This window comes from Peromyscus maniculatus, chromosome 14, assembly GCF_049852395.1.
Source record: "Peromyscus maniculatus bairdii isolate BWxNUB_F1_BW_parent chromosome 14, HU_Pman_BW_mat_3.1, whole genome shotgun sequence".
NCBI lineage: Eukaryota > Metazoa > Chordata > Mammalia > Rodentia > Cricetidae > Peromyscus > Peromyscus maniculatus.
The window spans coordinates 49564585-49588381 of NC_134865.1; the positions used below are offsets into that span (position 1 = coordinate 49564585).

General features: G+C 42.8%; 1 protein-coding gene across 7 annotated transcripts in view; it reads left to right on the forward strand.

Annotated features, from left to right (window-relative positions):
* Positions 1 to 5883: 5883 nt before the first annotated feature.
* Positions 5884 to 23797, forward strand: part of Fut8 (fucosyltransferase 8) — a 227073-nt gene continuing 209159 nt past the window's right edge. For 2 of the 7 annotated variants that reach the window (XM_076550916.1, XM_076550919.1), the window contains exon 1: positions 6733 to 7094. The gene's annotated coding sequence lies outside the window, so the exon portion shown is untranslated. Of the gene's footprint in view, positions 6020 to 6561; positions 7095 to 7142; positions 7310 to 23797 lie in introns of those variants that run through there. The other 5 variants (XM_015991973.3, XM_076550917.1, XM_006973134.4 and 2 more) reach the window with 5 other exon arrangements.

Here is a 23797-nt window from a genome sequence, read left to right on the forward strand (position 1 = left end):
CAAGTCTTCCTCCCCACTGTCCTTCAAATTCATGGCTCCTTTTTTCCACTGTCATATATATATTCCTAACTATACCCCATTGAGTTTGTATGATGTTATTTGCATGTATGTTTTTGGGACTGACCATTTGGCACTGGATAACCAACTGGTGTGCTCTTCTCTTGGGAAGACCCCCTCTCCCGTGGAGGGTGGAAGCCTCATGGGCTTTTCCCCTGTTCACTTTGGCATGACCATTTGGTGTCATCCTTGCTCAGCTCTCATTTGGTGTAGTTTTTGATGTTACCAGGAGACTCAGGCTCACAGCAAACTCCCTGATCCTTTGGCTCTTAAGGTTTTTCCATCCCCTCTTCCACAATGCTCCCTGAGCCTTAGATAGGGGAGTGTTTTATTGATACATGCATTGGGACTGGGTTCCATAACTATGTATATTGACTGTCCATGGTATTCTGTAGTGGTCTCCATCTGTTGCAAAGAGAGGTTTCCTTGGTGAGGGGTGATGACTACATTTCCTGGGGATACAAGGACCGATATTTATAGGTCATTGCTAGGGATTGTGCTAGCTTAGTAAATTAGTGGTTATAGATTCTCCTCCAATAACCATGACTTCATTGGCCCTGGGTAGTTGGCTAGGTTTCCATTACCATGAATGTTTTCCCTCTTGTTGAGTGGGTAGTAAGTCCAATTAGAGAGCTGTTGGTTACCACCAAGTACTGCACCCTTTTGTTCCATGTTGGTCATCAATGTGGTTCACAGGCTTCATAGTTGAGTAGGTTGTACTTACCTCCCTCATTTGGAAGCTTGCATGCCTTCTAGTACCATGAAAGCTAGTCCTCAGGGAAGGCCCAGGGAAGGGACATTCAGGTCAGCTCAAGCTCAGGGGCCTCTGGGCCCTGTTTCTGAAGTGCATGGTGTTTCCAGCAATAGGAGCTTACCTTCCAACTCTTCCCCAAGGCAACCAAGGACAATAGCAATAGATTGTATGCTTTGGGAGTCTCTTGGACAGCCCTGACCAACAAATCAAAAGAGGGCTTCTTATGTCTGGTATTGGGATTTTTGTTAGGTGGGAGCACCATTGGTCTAGACAGCCCAATTTTTTTTTTCTAACCAGAGTTTCTCCGTGCAACAGATAGCCCTGGCTGTCCATGGGACTCATTCTGTAAACCAGGCTGGCCTCAAACTCATAGAGATCTACCTGCCTCTGCCTCCCAAGTGCTGGGATTAAAGGCGTGAGCCACCACCACCTTGCTGACAGTTCAATTTTTTTAACATAAGTTATTAGTTGGTCTTTTTTTTCAGCCCTCATGTCTGCCATAATGGAGCTAGATGAGTTAGATAAAACTTGTAATCTTACCTTAATCTCTTCATCTAAAAAAGAATGGATTAAATTAAATTACTTCTCCCATATATCAACAGAGATATTTCAGAAGGCAGTAATGAAAGTTAATGTTTTAAAATATTTTTAATGCATCCTATATTTTTGAGTCCTTCTTGAACTAGCAGTCCTTTGTTGAAAACCGTGATGGAATTAAACATATACAAAAGGAAGTTTCTACCTACAGCATTATAGGGGGGCCCATATTTTGCAGAATTAAAAGTTCAGAAGGAGGAGCCTTCCCAAGCGGTAAGATCATCAGCTCAATCACATCTTTGGGTGTTCCTGTCTCACTGTTGTCTTTAGTGTGGCCTTTTTAAGAGCAGCTTGTCTTGGTACCACTGCTGTCTGCTGCACTCTGGTTTTCAGGCTGATGTATTCATGCCTAGGGGAGAGAACAGAATCCTCTCTCCCAAGCATGGATTCAAAGTCTTCCTTTTGGCCTGACCGGGGGGGGGGGGGGGGGGGGGGCTGGTTTATTCCAGGAGTATAATAATCGTAAGGGGATTAATTAGAATCTGATTCTAGCACAAATCAACCTAATATAACTTAGATTCTAGGTCACACTGCAGTAAAAAAAAATACAGCCAAATCTCAGTGGCTTTTAGAGCACTTGCTCAAACTATGCGAAGGAGGCGGCGGATGGGTTGCCTCATGGGGTCCTTGTTTGGGAGCCTGGACTCAAAGGCGTTACCATCTTTAACAACAGTAGTCTCACTGCATGTGGTGGTGTATGCCTCCCGACTGCTGGACAAAGCTGACATGGGAAACTTCCCAAAACCTTGTTTCGAAGTAAGGTTTGTGGGAAGCACCTGCAAGGAAAACCAACACTGGACCAGTGAGCCCATGGCTCAGCGGGCAAAGGCACTTGTCACCCAGCCCGATGACCTGAGTGTGATCCCAGGGACTGATCTGGTAAAAGGAAAGAGGAAAGAACTGATCTTCCACCCACCGGAGTGCTGCTGTGACCTGTGCTCACACATGCGCACATGCGTGTGCTCGAGCCCCCACCCACATGTAAATGTAATCATCATCATCATCATCATCATCATCATCATCATAATGTAAAAAGCCACAGATGCAGATCCTGAGGCTAAGTAGTAGTAAATACTGTAAGGACTTATACTGTACCTGGAATTGATATCACTCCTGTTGACAAGCAATCATAGAGAGGCTACCACTTGTCTCATGGCTTGGCCTGACTGCAAACCCAATGCTGAGGGCAGGTGGAACCTTTCTGATGTCTGCAAGGGAAGGGTAAATTCTGAAGTTCTCTACCATTCTGGGAACAGCAGACCCAGGTTGAGTTCCTTCTTTAGTGGTTGCCTAAAAAAGCTAGCAAATTAAAACAAAACAAGAAACTCTTATTAAGAAGGAGGATGCTGGAGTGAGTAGCAAACAAGTCAGCAGTATGAAGTATTTGAGGCTTACACTTAGTGGAGACAGGGATTTCAACTGGGAGGCAAGTCAGTGGGAAAGTCGGCTTCGCTTCATCAGCCTTTAAACCAGTCACTTCCTTTACTCTCCTGGTGGGAAGGATTAGCTCTAGCTTTTGAATGAGGACTTTGCTCAAAAGTGGCTTTCATTATTCCAGGTCCCATCTTCTTGTCTACAGTAGCAACAGAATCGTCCTTTGTATGATTGCCTGCAAAATAGAATACTAAAGAGGTGAAATGGTGTATGGCAGCCACTGTAAAACAGAGAAAATGAAAAGTTATTAAAAATGTTTTCAGGGGCTGAAGAGATGGCTCAGCAGTTAAGAGCACCAGCTGCTCCTCCAGAGGACCCGGGTTCAATTCCCAGCTGCTCACAACTGTCTCTAACTCCAGTTCCAGGGGATCTGGCACTCTTGCACAGATATACATGCAGGCAAAAAAAACCCGATGCACATAAAAACAAATAAATCTTTAAAAGAAAAAAAGGCAATGTTTTCAGAGCGACATCACTTGGTATTCATCGGTAGAGATGGAAAAACATAAATTACTTCCTAAGCATCTGTTACTGAGTCTCCTGAGAGCCTCATGTACCCCTGAGACCATATTGATTCCCCCAGTCTAGTCATAGGCTCCACCTCAAAGGTTTGATTTGAGAATTAAATGATGGAAAAAGAGAGTTTAGCGTGGGGCCTTGTTCTCAGCAATGTTACACCCTCACTATTATTTTTATTATAGGCATAATAAAATGGTAGTAAATTTCAAACAAGTTTCTACATGAATGTTCACAACTTAGGGAATGTGATAGCATTCAAGTTCATTAACTTTGATCTAGCTAATCTCTTAGTACAATGGCCACTCAGGTACTTCACTTTCATTTTGATATTTTCCATTATCTAAGGGTTGACTCCTTCTCACCTCACATTCAAGTCTCCACAGTTCTAGCTGATGACTAAGCACTGATCCAGGCTGAACCACAGGACAACGGAGAGCTGGCAGGGTTAGGGAGAAAGTTCGGACAACGCTTTTCTTGGGTAGAACCCGTCTGTGATTTTGAGGGTAAGCAAAGACAGGCCCATCACTGCATTTGGTGAGGGAGCAGGGGAGGATGAGGTGGCTAATGCAAATCAGGAACCGGGGAGTGGAGTCACAAGTGAGCATCTGGAGTGAGAAAAGAGAGTGAGGAGTTTCAGCCACAGAGTGGGAGGCCCTACAGAAAACGCTCGCAAAAGGGACGCTTTCTGTGAGTGATGGAGAGGATTGCGCAGGGACACGCTCTCAGAAACTTTACATGGCAAGGCAAAGATCTGAGTTTCAGGGGGCCCTTCGCAGAGAATAGAGGAAATGTAATAATACATTTTTTTTTCCTTTATAGTATTGGAGGTTGGATTAGGACTTGTAGTATGTTAGACAAGGACTCCCTAAAACTGAGCTTCCCTCCCCCTTTTTATTTTTGAATCAATTAATCACTACTATTATTTGAGACAGGGTTTGGCTCTCCATCCAAGGATGGCACTGAACTCACTAGATAGTCCAGGCTAGACTCTAACTCACAACAGTTTTCTTGCCTCAGACTTCCCTCCTCTGTGCTGAGATTAGAGGCATATACAACCACGATTGGTTTAGGATTGCAGTTTTTAAAAGGCTGAGACTGTTGTTTGCATTGAAGGAGGCCAGTAAGTAGTTCTGTTTGAAGTGAATTTTCCAGAAATTCTTTACTGGCCTGGAACTGAGTGTGTAAAGGCTTGTTCCTACCCATTGGGTAGCTGATACTCCCAGTTCTGTGATGGTAGCTACACCCTGGGCATGTCCTAGGGAGAGCTTCCATAACAGTATCCTGTCACACGGAGCCCAGATCAGAACTGCTGACGAACTCCTTTCTGCCTGTATCCCAGAGCCATCAGCTTGGCACTTTCATATATAGTATGCTATCCTACAAAAGCGTGCTAAGCTCCTGACAAATATTTCTACTCTTATTATTTGGATAGGAAGTGGGTGGGGAAGATAAATGTTTTGATTCCTAGAAATTTAATATTTAAAATTAAAGGCCAGATTAAAGGACCAGAAGGTCTGAGGCAAACATAAAGCTTTCAACATGGAGATCTTCAAGGACTGCAAACCATAAAATGTGTGTTAGCTAGAAATGGTTCCTTTTCTTTTCCCTTGAAAACATCTGGGATGTGTTTACATCCCAAAGAAAATATTCTACCACGGACTCCTAAAAATGTTCGAGGCTGTGGGTATAGTCCACGGGAAAACACATCCTTGGCATACACATATTCACGCAAAAGGGGAAATAATTCAGATTATCGACTGATGAAACTTTATCCTTTAATACATCTAAGTATGGTACTAGCCTAAAATTGTCTGTTTGCACCAACCAAAGAAAGTGACTCATACAGCCTAACTGCAAGTTTTAAGGAAGATGGCTAGCATCCATGCATTTAATAAATGACTACCGATTTGTTGAATGAGGACACCCAAACTCTTCGGCTAGAACATAATTCTGACCCCTGCCTGAGTAGTTTTGCGTGACATTCGATAAACTAGTGTGTTTTCTATAGGACACTTCAGAGTACTTTATTTCCAGGGCTGACATTAACCCAGTCACAGGTCTGGAAAAGCTGCTCTTGGATGCGGAGTTGCTGAAGGCACGGGATTTTTTCTTTCTTTATTGAAAGCAGTGTCCTGTTTGCATTTCAGAAACACAGTTCCTGTTCTAGAATAAATTTTGGCAATTTATGAGCGCTATTAGGCAGACTGCATTCTTAGCAGGCTTCGGCCCTTTTAATGTCTTCTCTGTGAGTCCTTTGATACTTAGCATCTAAAAGGCCAGAGCTGTTTACTAAGAGATAAGCATCACAGTATATTACTTAAATACACCCGCGCCGAGAGGAATAACTGTCTTGAGGGTAGCTTTTCCACCCAGCCACCCGGCTGCACCCTCACGCTTGGGATCTGGGTCCCCAGGCTACAGGGAAGAGTTCGGCACGGGAAGCTCATCTTCCGGCCTTCTGATTGGCCAGTTCGCACTCCACTCACTGGGCTCCCGGCTCTGATTGGCCACGGCGGCACCCCCTTCGGCCCGCGACTACTTTGTGCCGGGGCGGCGCGGCTGGGTCCTCCCGCTCCACTCGCCCTCTGGGCCGGTTTGAGGTAGTCCTTCGGCCCACGGCTCAGCATCGCGGGCGCCAGGATCCCAGAGTGCGAGCCGGTAGGAGGCATCCTAGGGAAAAGCCTCTCCCTCCCTTCTCCCGTACTCAATAAACTTCCGCCTCTGCAGGGCTGTGGCAACCGCGGCCCGGGGAGGCCGAGCTTCGAACTCGGGCCCTGCAGGGGGTCTTCGTGCGGGAGCGGAGGCAGAGCCCGCAGGGTAGCAGGACCGCGCGGTGCACCGCGGTGCCATTGTGTGCTCGCGCTGCAACGGATGAGCCGCGAGAGCATCCCGAAAGTAGCGCGGCGCCCGCCCGAGCCCCAGGGCGCTGGGCCCGGCCGCCGGGGCACGGGGACTACTGCGGTTCCCCTTCAGCCTCGGGCCCTCAGGCTGCCTAACGCCGGCGTGGACCGGAGCCCGAGGCCCGCGCGCGCCCGCTGCCCGGCTGGAACTCGGGTCCCCGCCGTGGCCCGTGGATGCTGCAGCTCCGCTGCCCACCCGCCCAGAGGAAGGGGACGGGGGAGGAGCCTGTGCACATGCCAGGGTCGCGGGAGGAGGCCGCGGCCGGCGCATGCGCGCCCTCCCCCAGAAGGCTGGGACGCCGAGGGGGCGCGCGCCCCCGTCCGCGCGCGCACGCTCGCTGGCTGGCTGGCTCGCTCGCTCCCTGGCTCGCGCCGGCCGGAGGCTTCCCCCGCCTGCGCTCCGGGTCGGAGCCACTCCGGCGCGTGCGCGCGTGGTCTCGGGCCGACCCGAGTGGCCGGGTTCCCTCGGCTCCAGGGCCCCCCCCGCCGCCCCCCTCCCGGCTCCCGGCCGACCCGTCCCTCCCTTTTCCTCCCGGAATGGGGCCGGCGCTGCTCGGGGTCGCGCGCCCTGGACCCGGCTCGCGCTCGGTCTCGCGCTGTCAGCCGCTGCCTGGCTCGCGCCGCCTTGCGCTTTCCCTCAGTCAGTGGCGCCGAAGGCTCCGTTAAGCGGCGGCCGCGGTTCCTGTTTCCGTTTCTTCCTCTCCCTTCGGTCTCGGGAGTAGCATCCTCCACCCCGCCACCCCTCCCACTCTCCCGGCGCGGCCAGCTGCAGCTTGAAGGCAGTGTGGCTGTGGCGACGGGGGACGGCGCCGACCGCCTCGCTCCCGCCTCGGGTAAGGGGGCGTTAGGGAGCCGGGCCCCCGCGCGCCGCGGGTTCCAGGACGGGGCGGGCGCGGGCTCTGCGGAGCCGGGGCTCCGGGCGCTCCTTCCTCCTCCCGCCGATCCCAGGCCTGTTGCTGCAACTGCTGCTGCTGCTGCTGCTCATCCAGCGGCCCCGGGAAAAGTGGGGAGGGAGCCCCCGAGATGCCCCGGCGGTGCCTCGGCGCTGGTAAGGGTGAGGGGCGCCGTCGCGCCGCGCATCCCCGCTCAGGGGCAGGGGCCTGAGCCCCGGGACCCGAGGGATGGGGGCGGGGTGGGAGGTGTCCCTCAGCGCATCTCTGCACCTACCGCTCCCCCCCCCCCCGCAGCGGGGTCCCGGTGGTCAGACCGTGGGAAGGTGGGTTCCTCTGCTTTGCGGGGGTTCGGTGTGCACTCCGGGGGCTGGGAATCGGGGTGAACCTGCACAAAGATCCGCTCTGGCGAGTGGCTGAGGCAGGGCAGTTAATGGCTTGGGTGCCTCGCTATCCCCCTTTCCTTTGATCTGCAAATGACAAGCTGGCGGCCGTGGAGTGTCTCAACTTATTTGGGAAGGTTAAATGAGTCATATCAGTTCAGCGAGGTCTGTCCTGCTGGAGTTGAGGGGCTTTTTCCCTGGCAGCACCTGTTCTCTGGATGTGGGCATTGCAATCTTCAGAGACGTATTTCTCAAGTTAAATGGCATTGTCATGGTTAGGGTTTAGCACCCTGGTAAGCTTTTAGCGTTTTGCCTTAAACATTGAGGCCTTTGAGAAAGGCAAGGAGATTGGTGTTTTTCCTGCTTGTGTCTGATTTTGCACGTTACTTTTAAGACAACACAAGGTGAACCCAGGAAACTAGACCCTCCCGTAGGTCACTCCGAACTTAAAGGTTTCAGGGAACAAATGCAACGCAAGTTTTATCAGTTTGAGAGTTAAATTTATCACAAGTCACTGACTTTGCCTTTGCTCCGTAGAAACTCTAAGTAGGTCTTATTTTAGTTTTTTTTGCTCTTCTTGGGGTTTAGTGCTTATTTTTTTGATTAAACTTCTATGTTATATGCATACTTCTTTTAAAGGGTGTATCATATATTAAGTGTTTTAGGAGAGAAATTGTATACTGAAGCAAAGGAGTGAGGTGTTGCTGTTCTTTAAGGCACCCTAGAAGTCTGTGCCAATAATACGGTCCTGTACATTGCTGTCCCCGTGAAATAAGAAGTCCTAATTATAAATACTACAGTGTTTTAGCCCATACAAGCATTTGAAATTGCAGGCCGATTAAAAATGTAGGGGACGAGAGATGAATAGGCTATAAGGAGCCTACCAGGGTGGTTGGAAGGCATGGGTTTTCCGTTTGCTGTTCTGTAAATGGAGAATTCTGTTTGAGTTGAAGAGCTGAACAGCTGGAATGAGACTTGCATAGACTGCAGGAACGTGCAGAACTGTCTTTGATCAGATCGTGAGTTAATATGAAGGGTGCCTTGTGATCCACTAGGAGAGTGATTCAACATAATTTACATATGATACACTACAGATTGTATTTTAAGAGTTTTTAAAATTTAAAGTCATTTGAGGTTGTTTTTCCTACAAACCAGTTTTATTTAAAGTGTATAGAACTGAGACCAAGACAAGCATTCTGATTATATAACATGGTCTTTTAAAAAGTAAATTCTAACCAGCTTTTTTTTTTTTAAAGGAGTAACAATGTCCTCAACAGTGATGAATTTTGAAATTTGCTAGTGGGTTACAAAAATTTGTGTTTCTTGTTTGTTTTTTTAAATGCAGTTATTTTAGGTTGGTCTGGAGGGGGAGCTAGTGCCAAAGCAAAGTGTAGCTTAATAGCTGTTTGAACTTTTAAAACATCTAAAACCAGATTTTTATGACCAGGAGAAGTATACATTTTTCATTAAAATACCAGAGGGCATTGAGGTGGACATATTAACTGTACATGGTTATTTGTGGGGTGCATATATTGGGTATTAGAAATTAGTTTTAAAAATTAATCGTCCTGAATAAAAGGTGTTTAAGTTTCTTGAATTTCTCATGTGCAGTTTCTGAAAGTGTGTGCTAAAACTTGAGTATGTCTTGGCATTTTCTTACTCCTCTTGTGCAGTGCATTAAAATTGAAGATGTGTTCTTGACCCTTTGTGCACATTGAGTGTTTTTGCTTTATAAACATCTGTACTACCTATAAAGTAAAATAAAAGGCTTCAAGTTGGGTCTTGGAGGGGCAGATACATCCACCGTGTAGTGAGTTTTCTCTGTCAAAAATGGATAATTTCAGCAGGGGTAGTTGGACAGCAAAGTCTCAAGGTCATTTTGTAATCCTATATGATGTTAAATTTGTTTGAATATAGAATAGTTATTTTGTGATCTGTGGCATCTTGTTTAATTTCTAAACTATAATGTGTTTGATTTGTTCTTTAGAAGCACACAAAGAAATTGATAGTGGTGTGCATTTAAAAATCATTAAGATATTTATTTTTTGAGGATAGTGATTGAGCCTTTTATTATTCACATTCTTCACTTAAGTAAATAGAACCTTACTAGTGCTAATTAAAAAATAGATTTCTTTCCATGCAGTGGTTGTTATTGATTTACTTTATAAATTGCATAGTAAAAACATATTGGTTTAACTAAATGATAGATGCACACATTTTATAGCATACTTGTATATCTGGAAGTATTTCATTTTACAAATGCAAGATTTTAAAAAAAGTCAGTTCACTTCTTCCTTAAAAGGAAACAAAAGTAAGATAGTAAGCAACTCTGAAAACAGAGGAATACTCTATGTGTGTCTGAATTTGGTGCTTTTCAGCGGAGTAAGACTGGAGTAGGATGGGTGCAGGATTCCCTTTGGTTCTCTTATTCCCTGGCTTACATTTCTCCCCCACAAAGTAGAACGGATTGCTGTTTGAATTGTTTTTAACTTGTAGTTCATTGTAATGAGACAATCAAATGGGCTTAAAAGTAAACACACACTTACAACAATTTTTAAAGAGCCTTTTTAAAAATCCCCAGGGGACTATAGAATTTATAGGATACTGTACATTTTCCTTTCAGTATAATGTGGGTCAAACAGGGGTTGTGGAATTAGGCCATGCATGTCAGTTGAAGAGTTTTTCTTGTACACCACAGAATGCCTAGTGATAAAGGGTTATTTTCATTTACGTTGCTTGTCTACTTTCTTTTCTGAGGCAAGATCTTACTCTATAGCCGTTGTTGGCCTGGCAGTCACTAGATATAGCTCAGGCTGGCCTTGAACTCATCCTGCCAAGTTCTGGGATTATAGACACAGGCCATTACACTGATTTTTTTTTTTTCTTCAAGAAGACTTTATTTGCCAAACCTAGTACCTCCCCACATGCTTTACTACCTAAAACAATAATTCTTTGTAATTTTTTTTTTTTTAACCAGAAAATGACATTGTAAGGGGGAAATATCATTTAAACAAGATGTCAAATCTTAGTACTTGGAACTAGAAGAAATGTGCCTAGGGTATAGATAGCACAAGCTAACGGGCTGGGGGAATGCAGCCTAGCTGGTGGAGTGCTTGCCTAACATGCATAAAGTATCAGATAGGATCTTGATCCCTAGCGCTGTATAAGTGGAGTGTGGAGTTCAAGGCAAGATGGTTAGAAGTTTAAGACTCACTAGGGGTAGAGACATTGTCTTAAACCAACAAATAGGAAAACAAGACCAGAAAGACAAAAACAAAACAAAACAAAACAATCTTCCTCACAGACCAAATACAACCATCAAACTAAATGTATTCCAATGTTTATAAATGATTTGATTTTATAATTACTTCATATATTTCTAATACAATTGATAGTAAAGTTAGCTTATTGTTGAAGATGGGAAATACTTAATAGCTTCTCTACTATGTCTAGTGTCTGGGGCTTGGGAGCAGTCCTTGCAGACAGAGGCTCAGAGAATCAGAGCCTGTTTGATAAGCCTGTCTTTGCTTTTCATTTTGTTTTTGTTGGTCTAAATCTGTAGCCCGGGCTGGCCTCAAATTTGCTGTGATCCTCACATCAGACTTGTGAGTGCTGGGATTGGGATTGCAGTCATATGTCACCAGGTCCTGTTCTATCTTTATCTTTATGATGTATTTTTCCTCTTAAGTTCATAGACTTTTCAGGTAAAACTTTAGTTGATGTTGCATAGATTTGTTCTAATGATTTCATTTTTTAAAAAAATTTTTTTGAGGCAAAGACAAAAGACCAGAATACCAGTTTTTTAAAAAAATTCATTTATGCCGGGCGGTGGTGGCGCACGCCTTTAATCCCAGCACTTGGGAGGCAGAGCCAGGCGGATCTCTGTGAGTTCGAGGCCAGCCTGGGCTACCAAGTGAGTTCCAGGAAAGGCGCAAAGCTACACAGAGAAACCCTGTCTCGAAAAACCAAAAAAAAAAAAAAAAAAAAAAAAATTCATTTATTTTATCTTTTAACTTTGTTAAGTGAAAATGATTGTAATTTCATTTGAAAAGGGTTATGAGATGGTGGGTATGTATCTCAGTGGTGGAACATGTACTTAACACCAAAAACAACAGAGGAAGGTAGTATGGGATTAGAAAAGTTGCCAGTTAACATTATTGTCTCCTAGTTTCCTGGAATGCATGCTCTTGTCTCTTAAGTTATTTCTGTCTTTGTCCTTAGAGTTCCTGACTACAAGGAGCTGTTTTTTAAGAAAATGAATTATTTATCTTTGTGTGCTTCTTTGCAATAATACATTGTAAAAAGCAAAACAGAATACCAAGATTCACTAAAGAGAACTCCGTCTAAAATGAACATCCGTGTTCCCTGTCCATGGGAGTTCACAGGGAGAGAGTGTTTGATAACTAGAGCCTTACTCATTTAGGATCAGACTGGTTCAGTTTAGTAGCAAGTGGTTACAGTTTTGATGTCTTGCCTTTGAGCATTCATTCACAAATCAAATGTCAAAAGATTATAATTTTGAGAAAACTATTCAGAATCAGCTAAGCCATGATAAACATTTTGCTCTCTTTTTAAACATAAGTTTTAGACTTTTCTTATTCTTTTAGAAAGTTTAACAAAATTCTAGGGCTTAGGAAGGTGGTTACTGAAGTTCTCGAGGCCAAAAAATCCCTTTCTTTTGTTGGTAAATTGATCCTCATGGTTTAAGGAATGGAGGGTTACTGAGGAACCCTGACTGCTTCCTCTTACAGAATTACAGCTGTCTTGGCCTTCATTATCCAAATATTAGCACAGCTTGACACTGTATATAGATTGTCAGGTGTGGGTATAATCAGAGATATATGTTATTTTTCATTTGTAAGTATCCCAAAATACTGATGGTCTCAATGCTGAGTAAGTATGCCTGCTAAAAATAGCCAAATGATGAACTAAAGAAACCTACTAATGTACAGTTAAGAGCAGTTCCTCCCAATAAAAAAGATGCTATTAGTGCTCAACTGCAATGACACAAAGATATAATGAAAAATGAGATCAACAAAAATGTCCATTTTATAACAGTTTTAGCAGACCAGGTAGCAGGTAAGAATAACTCCTGAAATCTGTAACTGTTTGCACAGGATTAGAGCAGTGCAGATAATACCCCAAATGAACTAATGACAAGCATTTTTTTTTTTTAAATCAAGAATTGTATGCAGATTTCCTCAGTGTATTTTTATACAGTTTCTGTTATTGTCTGCTTCTATTGCAAATGAAAGGATAGAAAGTCAGTTCCCTATTTTGGGATCTGGAAAAGGAAAAGGACCTGGCATATAGAAAGAAGCTTGCTTGTTTATTTAGTGTCTTGCTTTGTAGCCTGGCCGCCTTTGAACTGGTGATCTTGCCTTTGCCTCCTGCCTCCCTGGTGCTTGTATTCCTGTACGCACCATCCCACCAGCTATTTATTTTGAAAAGGAAAAGGAAAAAAAAAATACTCCTAGTTTTATTGAGATATAATTGGCAAATAAAGATTATATATTTAAAGTGTATAACATTATTGATATAAATGTGAAATTTAAGAAAAGACTACTGCAGTAAAACATGTCATATAATAACTATGTTTCTTATATTGTAAGAACATTTACAATTTCTCTTAGCAGATTTCAAGTGTGCGTGACAGTAGTGCTAACTATCATCACCATCATCACCAAATGTGCATTAGATTTCTAGACTGTATTTGTCCTGCAGAAAGCATGCTGCAGTGGAACTTTGTACCCTTCCTCAGTACCTCTCCTTTTCTTCTTTGCCCTGAGTCCCTGGTACCTACCATCTATTTCCTGCTTCTGTGAGTTTGCCTTCTTAAAATCCCACATACAAATGACCTTGTCATGCAGTGTTTGTTTTTCTGTAACTTGTTTGTTTCACTTTGTATGGTGTTCCCCACGTTCATCTTAACATTGTTAGGAAACTTAGTTATCCTTTTAGTGTTTCTTCTCCCTCAATCTGGGTCTGAAAATGACGTTAACATAAAATGGATGAGTAGAAGAAACACATACAAATTTATTTAGTACAGGTCTTCTACACTGACCCCTCATCAGGAAACGAAGACCTAGTGACAGAGTGGAACTCTTACATGGTCAATTGGCAGCTTGTGAAAAGGTGGCTAAGTTGTATTGGGTGGCTGAATAAATAAGAGATCCTTTAACAAACTTTGTACACAGTTCTCTTGGTTTCAGCTTACCAACTTTGATAAGTATGTTGGCTTACTTTTTAAGTACAGGGAAAGCATTTTTTTTTCCACATGGGAATTTCATTTCCACTTTTAAGAAAAAGATGGAAGGTCAGAGTGGTGTTTTTGCACCTGCTTTTTTTTTTAACCAATATACTAAAAAGCCTTATTTATAGATAGGATTTCCTTTTTAAAGTTTTTTTTTAATTTATTTTAATTTATTTATGTTTGTGTTTAAGAGTGTCTATGGAAGCCAGAAGAAGGCATTGGATTCCCTGGAGCTAGAGTTACAGGTCGTGAGCATTCAGTGTGGGTGTTGGGGATCAAACTTTGGTCCTCTGGAAGAGCACAAGTGCTTTTAATTGTTGAGCACCTCTTCAGCCCCATGTTTTATAACTTTTAAAGGCTGAATAAAGTTCCATTTTACACGAATGCGCATGCACATGCCTTTGGTCTCCACATGCCTGAATTCAGTCTAGAGAACTGGGTTGTAGCTCAGGTTCATTACCTTTGTCTAATATTTATGAGGCATTTGGTTCTATCTTCAATATTGCACAAGCAAAACAATAACACCCCTTTCCAGCAAACCAAGAATTAAAAATGCTTGTAAAGAATTGGAACTCATGTAGACTTTTCCACTAAAAAATGTGTTAGCTATTTACAAAGCGTTCACACTGTATTTGGTATTGCAAATAATCATCTGTGTAAAGTATATAGTAGGAAAGTATAAAGTGGGGTTCTGTGCATCCTACTACAGGTTATATGCAAATACTGTGCCCTTTTATATAAGGCACTTGGGCATCTGTGGTTTCAGTTATCAGTGGGAGGGGCTATTCTAGAGCTTACTCCCCCTCTCCCCCAGGTGCTGAGAGACTGGTGTATTTTTTTTTGTTTGTTCATTCTCTCTCTTTCTTGAGACAGTATTTCACCATATAACAACCTTGGCTGGCCTGGAGCTCTCTAACTCCCAGAGTTTGGCCTGCCCTTGCCTCCTGAGTGCTGGGATTAAGGTGTGGGCCCCAAGCCCCACCCTGGCAGGTGACTCACTTATCTACTGGTGATTTCACCTAGGTTGGTTCTCTATTTTAGCTGTTAGAGATAATGCTACAGTGAATATGGGCACCGAGATGTCTTTGACATACCGGTTTCATTCTCTTTGTATACCCAGAAGTGGGTCACTGGAGCGTATGTTGATTCTATGTTTAAGTTTTAGAGGACCCTCCAGAATGGCTGTACCAGTTCACATGGCTACCAGCAGTCTAGGAAGGGTTTCCGTCTCTTCATATTCTTATCCAGTCTTGCTGTCATGTCTGTTTGTGGTTAACTCTTATCTTAAATAAGGAATTTTCTTATTTTAAGTTAACATAATTTAGGGAGTTACTCTGTTTCTTGCTATATAGTCCAGACTGGCCATGAACTGTGGATACTTATACCTCAGCCTCCCTCTTCAGATACTGAGGATGTGTGTCACCACACCTGTTTAGTAGTCACTTTTAACAGGTGTGAGATCGTGGTTTTGATTTGAATTTCTTCATTGTGTTCTTCTTGAAAAATTCTTATTTAGGTCCTTTTGCCTACTTTTAAAATTAGGTTATTTGTATTCCTGCTGTCGAGTTGAATTTCTTATCTACTGTGTTCCTTCTCAGTAATTTTATTCTTCTATTTTTTTTTTTTTAAGAAAAAAAATCACATTTATTTGGAACTAATTAAGATTACAATCTAAGAAGCTGGGCATGATAGTGTATACCTGTCAATTCTGCAGAGGCTGAGGAAGGAGGGCCAATGAGACCCTGCTTAAAAATAAAGAAAGAAACAAACAAATTACAAACTGGGAAAATGCAGATTTAAAGCAGTTTTGAAAATTTGCTTCACCATTGCTGTCCTTCTCTTTCTCTCCTCCCACTTCTTTTACTTTTTACTTTTATTGATTCTTTATGGATTTCACATCATGCATTCTAATCCTGCTTATCTCCCTGTCCTCTCACATCCACCCTCTGCTCTTGCAACCTCCTCACCTCCAAACAAAACCAAATTAAAAAAACCAAAACCAAAACCCAAACAAAAGAAACAAAACAAAACAAAAACAAAAACAAAAACAAAAAAAGAATCTTGTTGTGGAAGCTGTAGTGTGGCCTGTCGAGACACTCAGTTTACCCTTTCGTCTGTTCATTGTTACTTGCAAGTGTTCATTACCATGGGTCTGGCTCAAGGCCTTTGGTTTCTGCTCCACCACTGATAATGGGCTGTCACTGGGGCTCACCTTGGTTTTTCTGTTGTTGTCCTGTGTCATGGAGACTCTGCTGTTTTGGATCTGTAGGTTCATCCCCTTCACATGCTCCAGCAGTTGGTAGATTCAGTGGTTGTTGGGGTGACCAACTCATAGCCCTGGTTCTGTACTCCCTGGATGAGCTCTCCAGTACTGCCTTGGCTAGCTCACCCAACGCAGCTTTACTGTTTTGCCCAGGCAAGGTGCAGGCCCCTCTCTCTTGATTGCTGTAGGGGGAATGGGGGGTGGTGGCGGAGTCAACTCTCATGCCCTCAGGGCTGGCTCACCTGTGACCCCAACAACAGGGTCAGCTCAAGTGTACTGCCCATGCGAGGTAAAGGCCTGCTCTCCTATACGCTGTAGCTAGTGTAGGGCAGAGCTAGTTCTCTCTTATGACTCAGGGGCTAGTCCCCCTCCCCCCTTTCTTTTTTTTGGGGGGGGGGTGTTTCAAGACAGGGTTTCTCTGTGTAGTTTTGTTGCCTGTCCTGGATCTTGTTCTGTAGACCAGGCTGGCCTTGAACTCACAGAGATCCGCCTGGCTCTGCCTCCTGAGTGCTGGGATTAAAGGCGTGCTCCACCACCCAGAAAAATTCTCTTAATTTTTTTTTTTTAAAGATTTATTAGCTGCATGTATATCTGCAGGCCAGAAGAGGGCATCAGATCTCATTACAGATGGTTGTGAGCCACTGTGTGGTTGCTGGGAACTAAACACAGGCCCTCTGGAAGATCAGCCAGTGCTCTTAACAGCTAAGCCATCTCTCCAGGCCTCTTTCTTTTCCTTCAAAGCTAGGTAGATAATCTCTGGTATTTTCCTTGACTGTATCTTAACTGTGTAACTACTATCCTTAACTAGAGTCATATTCTGAATAATATAAAGAAATGGGCCATGTCTGCTATGGTCTTAATGTTTGTGTACCCCTAAATCACATGCTAACATGTTGAAACCAACCTTCATAGTAAGTAATAAGAGGTGTGCAGACTTTGAAAAGTGGTTAGGTGGTAAGGCCAGAGCTCTCTAGAATGTGATTAGTGCCAAGGGAACCTATCCATTCTTCCCACTAGAGAGACTTTAATGAGCTGTTGAGATGGCTTAGAGGTTAAAAGGACTTGCTCCACAAGCCTCAGTTTAAATCTCCAGATTTCTGGGTGGAGGGAGTAAACCATCTCCTGAAGATTATCCTCTGACCACTGCACGTGTGCCTTTGCACACCCCTGCTTGCACTCACACACATCACACACACACAAATAATAATGATAAAAGAAGGTGTAGCAGAACCAGCCCTCACCAGATGTCTGATCTGAGCCTTGAACTTTGATCTTTGTATTGCCCTGTCTTGGGATCAACACATTTCTGTTCTTCATAAATTGCTCAGTATCAAGTATGTTGTTATAGCATCCTGAACAAACTAAGGCATGCTATACAAGAGGATTCAGCAGTGAATAAATTTGAGTCTGCTTGGAATTACCATCACTGGGTAATTAAACATTTTCGTGAGTATTATTTTAGTTCATGTGCGTAATTCTGAGAACAGTTAGTGCTCCCCCCCCCCCCCTTGAGATAGGGTTTCTGGTCCAGGCTGGCCTTATCCTTTCTCCTGCCCTGCCTCCTGAGTGCTGGACTTTCAGGTGCTCACAACTGTGCTTGAGAATGGGGAGACTTTGGTTGTGAAGATGAGAAAAAGACCGTGCTGCTTTATTATTTTGCTTTGTGCGTAAAAGGCAGGCTATAACAGTTTTAGCTTAAATTTGTGCCAACCTGGGCTCAAAGTAGTCAGATGGGATTGGGCTGTTTTTCAAATTAAAAAAAAGCATGGCTATTGCAGGGGAAACAGACTTAGAGCAGAGCTGATAGGTAACAGGCTAGGACAAAGATGTTTATGTGGGTACTTAAAAGAATAGGAGTGTGTATGCATGTCTGTGTATATATGTAAGTGTGTCTGTAACAGGAGTGAACAACAGACTTGAGTAGGCTGGTGTCAGGTATATGCCAAAGAGCTGGTGTGCATTTCCCATGCAGTATGAGAAAGAGTGAATAGTGAAATTTAAAGATCAGAGTGCTATAATTATTTTCAGATATTTAGTAACTTGACTCAGAAACCTTTAGGACTTCTTGTATTATTGATAATAGTAGGAAGTATGACTATAAAACTATTGAAATTTATTTTTGCCCAACACTGTAGAATACATGAGTGGTTACCCACAGAGCAGAGCTCTGTGGAGGAGGGGAATATAGTTATAAATATATTGTAATGGTGGTGTTATTATAGCAACATAAGAAAAATTGTTTCATATTTCATAGTCACACTTTTTGCACAAAAGTGTTATTTCTAAATTAGGTAAGCCACTTTATAATGGCCAGAAATATCCCCAAATTAAAACAATATTTAATGTATGAAGATTTGTCACTTCTGACAATATTATAAAAAACGTGTTAAGATTCTTAAGCATTTGCAAAAGTTGGATCTTGATGCTTTTAGCAGTGATAGCATTTTAGGAATAAGTGCAGTGCTTCCTAAAGGAACTGTGGGATGCTGTTTTGGTATATGGTATGCCATACTTGTTCTAAAATGACCTACTGAATTGAATACATATAAAGTGTCTAAGAATTCACTGTGTAATCAGAAAAGCCCCAATATACTTGTATACTTTTCAGGTCTTCAGAATATCAAAGACACTCTGGATTTAGTCATAATCCCGGGTTTGTAATCCCAACAGGTAGGAACTGATTCAGGATGATTGAGTTCAAGGCTATCCTCAGCTACATAATGAGTTCCTGGCCAGCTTTAGTTACATAGTAAGAGCGAAGGGCTGGAAATACCACATAAGTGATAGAGCATTTGTGTGGCATACTCAAGTCCATGACTGAGTTTAATCCCCAGCAAAAAAAAGAATGACCTATCATGTTCTCCCAGGGAATATTTGTTTTCAGTAGTAATAAATGTTATATGATACAGCTATTTCAAATTTAACATTCCTGTTCTTGATACATTTCTTTCAAATACTTGTTAAAATAGATGTTATGAATTAAAATTTTGTTTTGTTTTTGAGACAGTGTTGCTGTGGAATGTCCTATATGCTGTGAATATATGTTGCTATGATTGATTGATAAATAAAATACTGATTGGCCAGTAGCCAGGCAGGAAGTATAGATGGAACAAGGAGAGAGGAGAATTCTGGGAAGTGGGAGGCTAAGGCAGGGAGACACTGCCAGCCGCCACGATGAAAAGCAGATGTTAAGATACTAGTAAGCCGCGAGCCAAGTGGCAACTTATAGATTAGTAGAAATGGGTTAATTTAAGATATAAGAACAGTTAGCAAGAAGCCTGCCATGGCCATACAGTTTATAAGTAATACAAGTCTCTGTGTTTACTTGGTTGGGTCTGAGCAGCTGCGGGACTGGCGGGTAAGAGAGATTTGTCCTGACCATGGGCCAGGCAGGACCAGGAAAACTCTACCTACATAGTGTCTCACTGTGTAATCAACTTTGGTCCTTTTGCCTCAGCTTCCTAAGTTCTGGGATTATAGGCATGCATCGCCATGTCCATATCTGTCAAGTTCCTCCTTTCCTTATCCCATCCCTCCCTAGCCTTTGGTTTTTGACATGTCTCACTACTGTGTAGCCCAGGCTGGCCTGGAGTTCTCTCTGTAGATTGTTATGGGATGTTTGTACACTGTGTGAAGTTAATTTTGCTGTGATTGGTTTAATAAAGAGCTCGACAGCTAATAGCTAGGCAAGAGGTATAGTTGGGACTTCCAGGCAGAGAGAGAGAGAGGACGTAGGAGATGAATCTAGGCATGTGAACGCCAGGAGACACAGAAGAAGCAGTATGGGCTATGTGACAAAACGTAGATTAATAGAAATGGGTTAATTTAAGTTGTAAGAGCTAGTTAGGAACAAGCCTAAGCTATAGGCTGAGCTTTCATAATTAATAACTGGTGTGTCATTATTTGGGAGCTGGCTGGTGGAATAGAAAAGGACTTGTTACAGTAGACCAAGTTGGTTTTGAACTTCCGAAGATCTCTGTTTCTGCCTCTCCAGTGCTGGGATACTTGACATGTACCATGATGCCAGCATCTTTCCTCTTATCCCAGGCTGGCCTTAAATTCATTATGTAGCAGCGGATAAATTTGAACTTCAATCCTCTTGCATTCACTTCGGAGTGTTGAGATTACTGGTGTATGCTACCAAGCTCATTTTATGACACCAAGGCCAGTTTTTGTGGTGGTGGGAATGGAACCAAGAGCTTTGTATATGTTAGGCAAGCACTCTACTAACTGAGCCATACCCCCTGTTAAATGTTTCTTGAGAAATCAAATAGAACTTTTATATCTATGCAAAGCAGCAGAGCAAAACAAGAATCACATTAAAGCAGTAGTGTTATAACAGCAAAAATTAGCTGGGACCATATGCAATAGAAAAGAAGCAGAATATCACTCCCTTAGATCAGTATAAAAACTGATTTTAAAGGAATAGCAATTAAATACACTGAAGAATTTGTGAACATGAGATGAACAATTAATTAGAGAATATTTTGTTAACTAAGAGAGGTGGTATACACCTGTAATTTCAGCTACTTGGGAGACTGAGGCAGGATGATCATGTATTTAAGGCCAGCCTAGGCAATATGTGGTGATCCAGACTTGGTTATTAAGAGAGAAAGAGATCAAGAGCAAAAGAGAGAGATTGTAAAATACTAATACAGGTTAGTTCTTTTCCTTTTTTTTTTTTTTTTTTTTTTTGGTTTTTCGAGACAGGGTTTCTCTGTGTAGCCTTGCGCCTTTCCTGGATCTCGCTCTGTAGACCAGGCTGGCCTCGAACTCACAAAGATCCGCCTGGCTCTGCCTCCCGAGTGCTGGGATTAAAGGCGTGCGCCACCACCGCCCGGCTTCTTTACCATTTTTTATAAGGGCTGTTTCAAACCCTTTCCAGTAGCTGGTCATGGTGGTGCAGGCCTTTAATCCCAGGGCTTGAGAGACAAAGGGGGGACTCGTAGATCTCTGAATTTGAGCCAACTTGGTCTACATAGTGAGTTCCAGGCCAACCTGAGCTACCTAGTAGTGTAGCTAGAGTTTTCCTGCCTTGCCCACAGTCAGGACAAATCTCTGTCACCCACCAGTCCCACAGCCACTCAGACCCAACCAAGTAAACACAGAGACTTATATTGCTTACAAACTGTATGGCCGTGGCAGGCTTCTTGCTAACTGTTCTTATAGCTTAAATTAATCCATTTCTATAAATCTATACCTTGCTACATGGCTCGTGGCTTACCAGCATCTTCACATGCTGCTTGTCATGTCGGCAGCTGGCAGTGTTTTCCTCCTCTGCCTTCCACTTCCCAGAATTCTCTCAATTCTCCTCTCTGTTAGTCCCACCTATACTTCCTGCCTGGCCACTGGCCAATCAGTGTTTTATTTATTGACCAATCAGAGCAATTTGACATACAGACCATCCCACAGCATAGTAGTGAGACTGTGTTAACAAAATAACATCCCCCCAAACTCTTTATAGTATCTGATTCTAGGATACAGCTTTTAGACATTGAAGGTTGATCCAGTCCCCCCCCTTTTTTGGGGGGGGTAAAGAGATTAAGGCCATGCTTGTTGCCTGCCCAGGGATGTTCTCTTTTTACCTTATACCTTATGGTTATTTTTTTTTTTTACTCTTAGAAAGTTTGATTGATTGATTTATTTCGAGACAGGGTTTCACTATGTAGCCCTGGCTGTCCTAAAACTTGCTTTGTAGACCAGACTGGCTTGGATTTCACAAAGATCTGCCTGCCTTCTGCTTCCCTAGTGCTGGCATTAAAGATGTGAGCATCCATAACTGATCCATTGCTACCATTTTTATTTCATCTACTTGTTAAAATCTGTAGGTCCATTGATTAATTTGTCGTTTTAATTTCATTTTCCTCAAATATCTTTACTAGCCTAAGACAAAAATTAAAGATTTCCTATTCGTTCATCCTTTCCATCACCTCTAAAGGGAGGAGAACGGCATGTCTTTCATCCATTTTGTTTCCTTCTTTCTCACTAAAACTGTTCCCTCTGTTTGCCAGTGACCTTAATTGCCAAATAGGAACTCTTTGTAAAAACCTTGCTTCAGATTTTGAGTTCTTTTTCCTTCTTGGATTCTTCTAACTTTGTAGCCTTCTTATTTCTTCTATGGAATGTAGCAGCTCCTCTGTTCATTTACAAGGCTAACTTGTTGCATTTGACTTAAACAGTTTTGTTTTCTCTAGTTTCCTTAAAAAGAAAAAAGTATAGTGTATGTGATCCTGCATGGGTTTATGCTTACCACATGCAGGTGTTCAGGAGCTCTTAGTGGCCAGAAGAGGTCATAGGATCCTTTGGAACTGGAGTTACAGGTAGTTGTGAGCTGTCAGGTGAGTGCTGGGAACTGAACCTTGGTTCTCTGAAAGAGCAGTCAATACTCTTAACCACCGAGCCATCTCTCCAGCCTTCAGTTTCTCTAGTTACTTTTCCTTGGGATGGTACCTGTTCCTTTAGCTTTAGTGACAACATTATTTTTCAGATCCCTCCGATACTGTTAAGCTCCAGTTTCCAGCCTGGAAGTTGACGCATGATTGTCTTCCACCAAGCTCAACATGACTGTATTTGAATTTTCTTTATTCTAAAATGTATTATTCCTCTTAGCTTTCCTTTTTCTATTATTGATTTATTCTTCCTGTTTCCCAAACTTGAATTCCGAGTCATCTTTGAGTGACTCAGATCTTTTCTGAATGAATAAGAATAATAGAGGAATCAGATCCATTCTGCTATGAAACAACTGTGTGTTCTATTACTACAGCATTTCTCTACTTCATCTGCTCTTTTCTGTATCACATTATAGTATAATGACTCAGAGTCTCATTACCACTCTAACATAAATAATTATAGTTTAATAATTGCTATGCTAGAGGGAGAGAAGGCAGAGAATTTTCTTTTTTATGTAAGTATGTGTGGTGTATGTATTTGTGGGTGTATGCATGCTTGTGTGTGTGTGTGTGTGTGTCTGTGTCTGTGTGTGTAGTCTCAAGAATGACATGGGGGGTGCTCTTCCTCAATAGCTCTCCACCTTATATACTGAGTGAGGGTCAGTTATTGAACCTGGAGTTCTCTATTTTGACCAATATGGCCAGCTTGCTCCAGGGATCTCTACTTTCTGTGTGCTAGGATTATAGGGGCTACCATGCCTACCTGGCTTTTTATGAGGTTTCTGGGGATCCAACTCGGGCCCTCATTCTTGTGAGGTAGGAACTTGACCAACTGAGACTTCTCATCAGCTCTTTCTCTCTTCTTTTTGAGGCAGAGTCTCACTGTAGCCTAGGCCGGCCTGGAATTGATACTTCTGCTGTACTGTGTGGTGAGATTATAGGTATGTGCCACTACACCTGGTTCCAGAGGTACTTTTACTAACGTGTGGCGAGTAGGAGTTGTTATATTAAAGGAAGTGACTACTTAGAGGTGTATGACATGAGTTAAACTCATGACTTAATCCTACTACAGCTGTGTTTCTTTTCCTGATGCTGTATGTCAGACTGTCTTCAGATATTGGTTAAAATAATTGAATGAGCAACACAAAGTAACGTACATCTCATTTCCCAGTGAAAGTAGAGTGGCCCAATGTAAGACCTGAAAAGTAAGTGCTACCTACTGTGAAGTCTTACAACCAACTAAAATTTACATCGAAAGCTATTTGAAGGTTCCTGACTACTTGGAGAGTCAATCGTCAATGTGTAACTAGTCTTAGTCTATTTACACGTGTGTAGATGTAACCAACCGTCTTATTAAA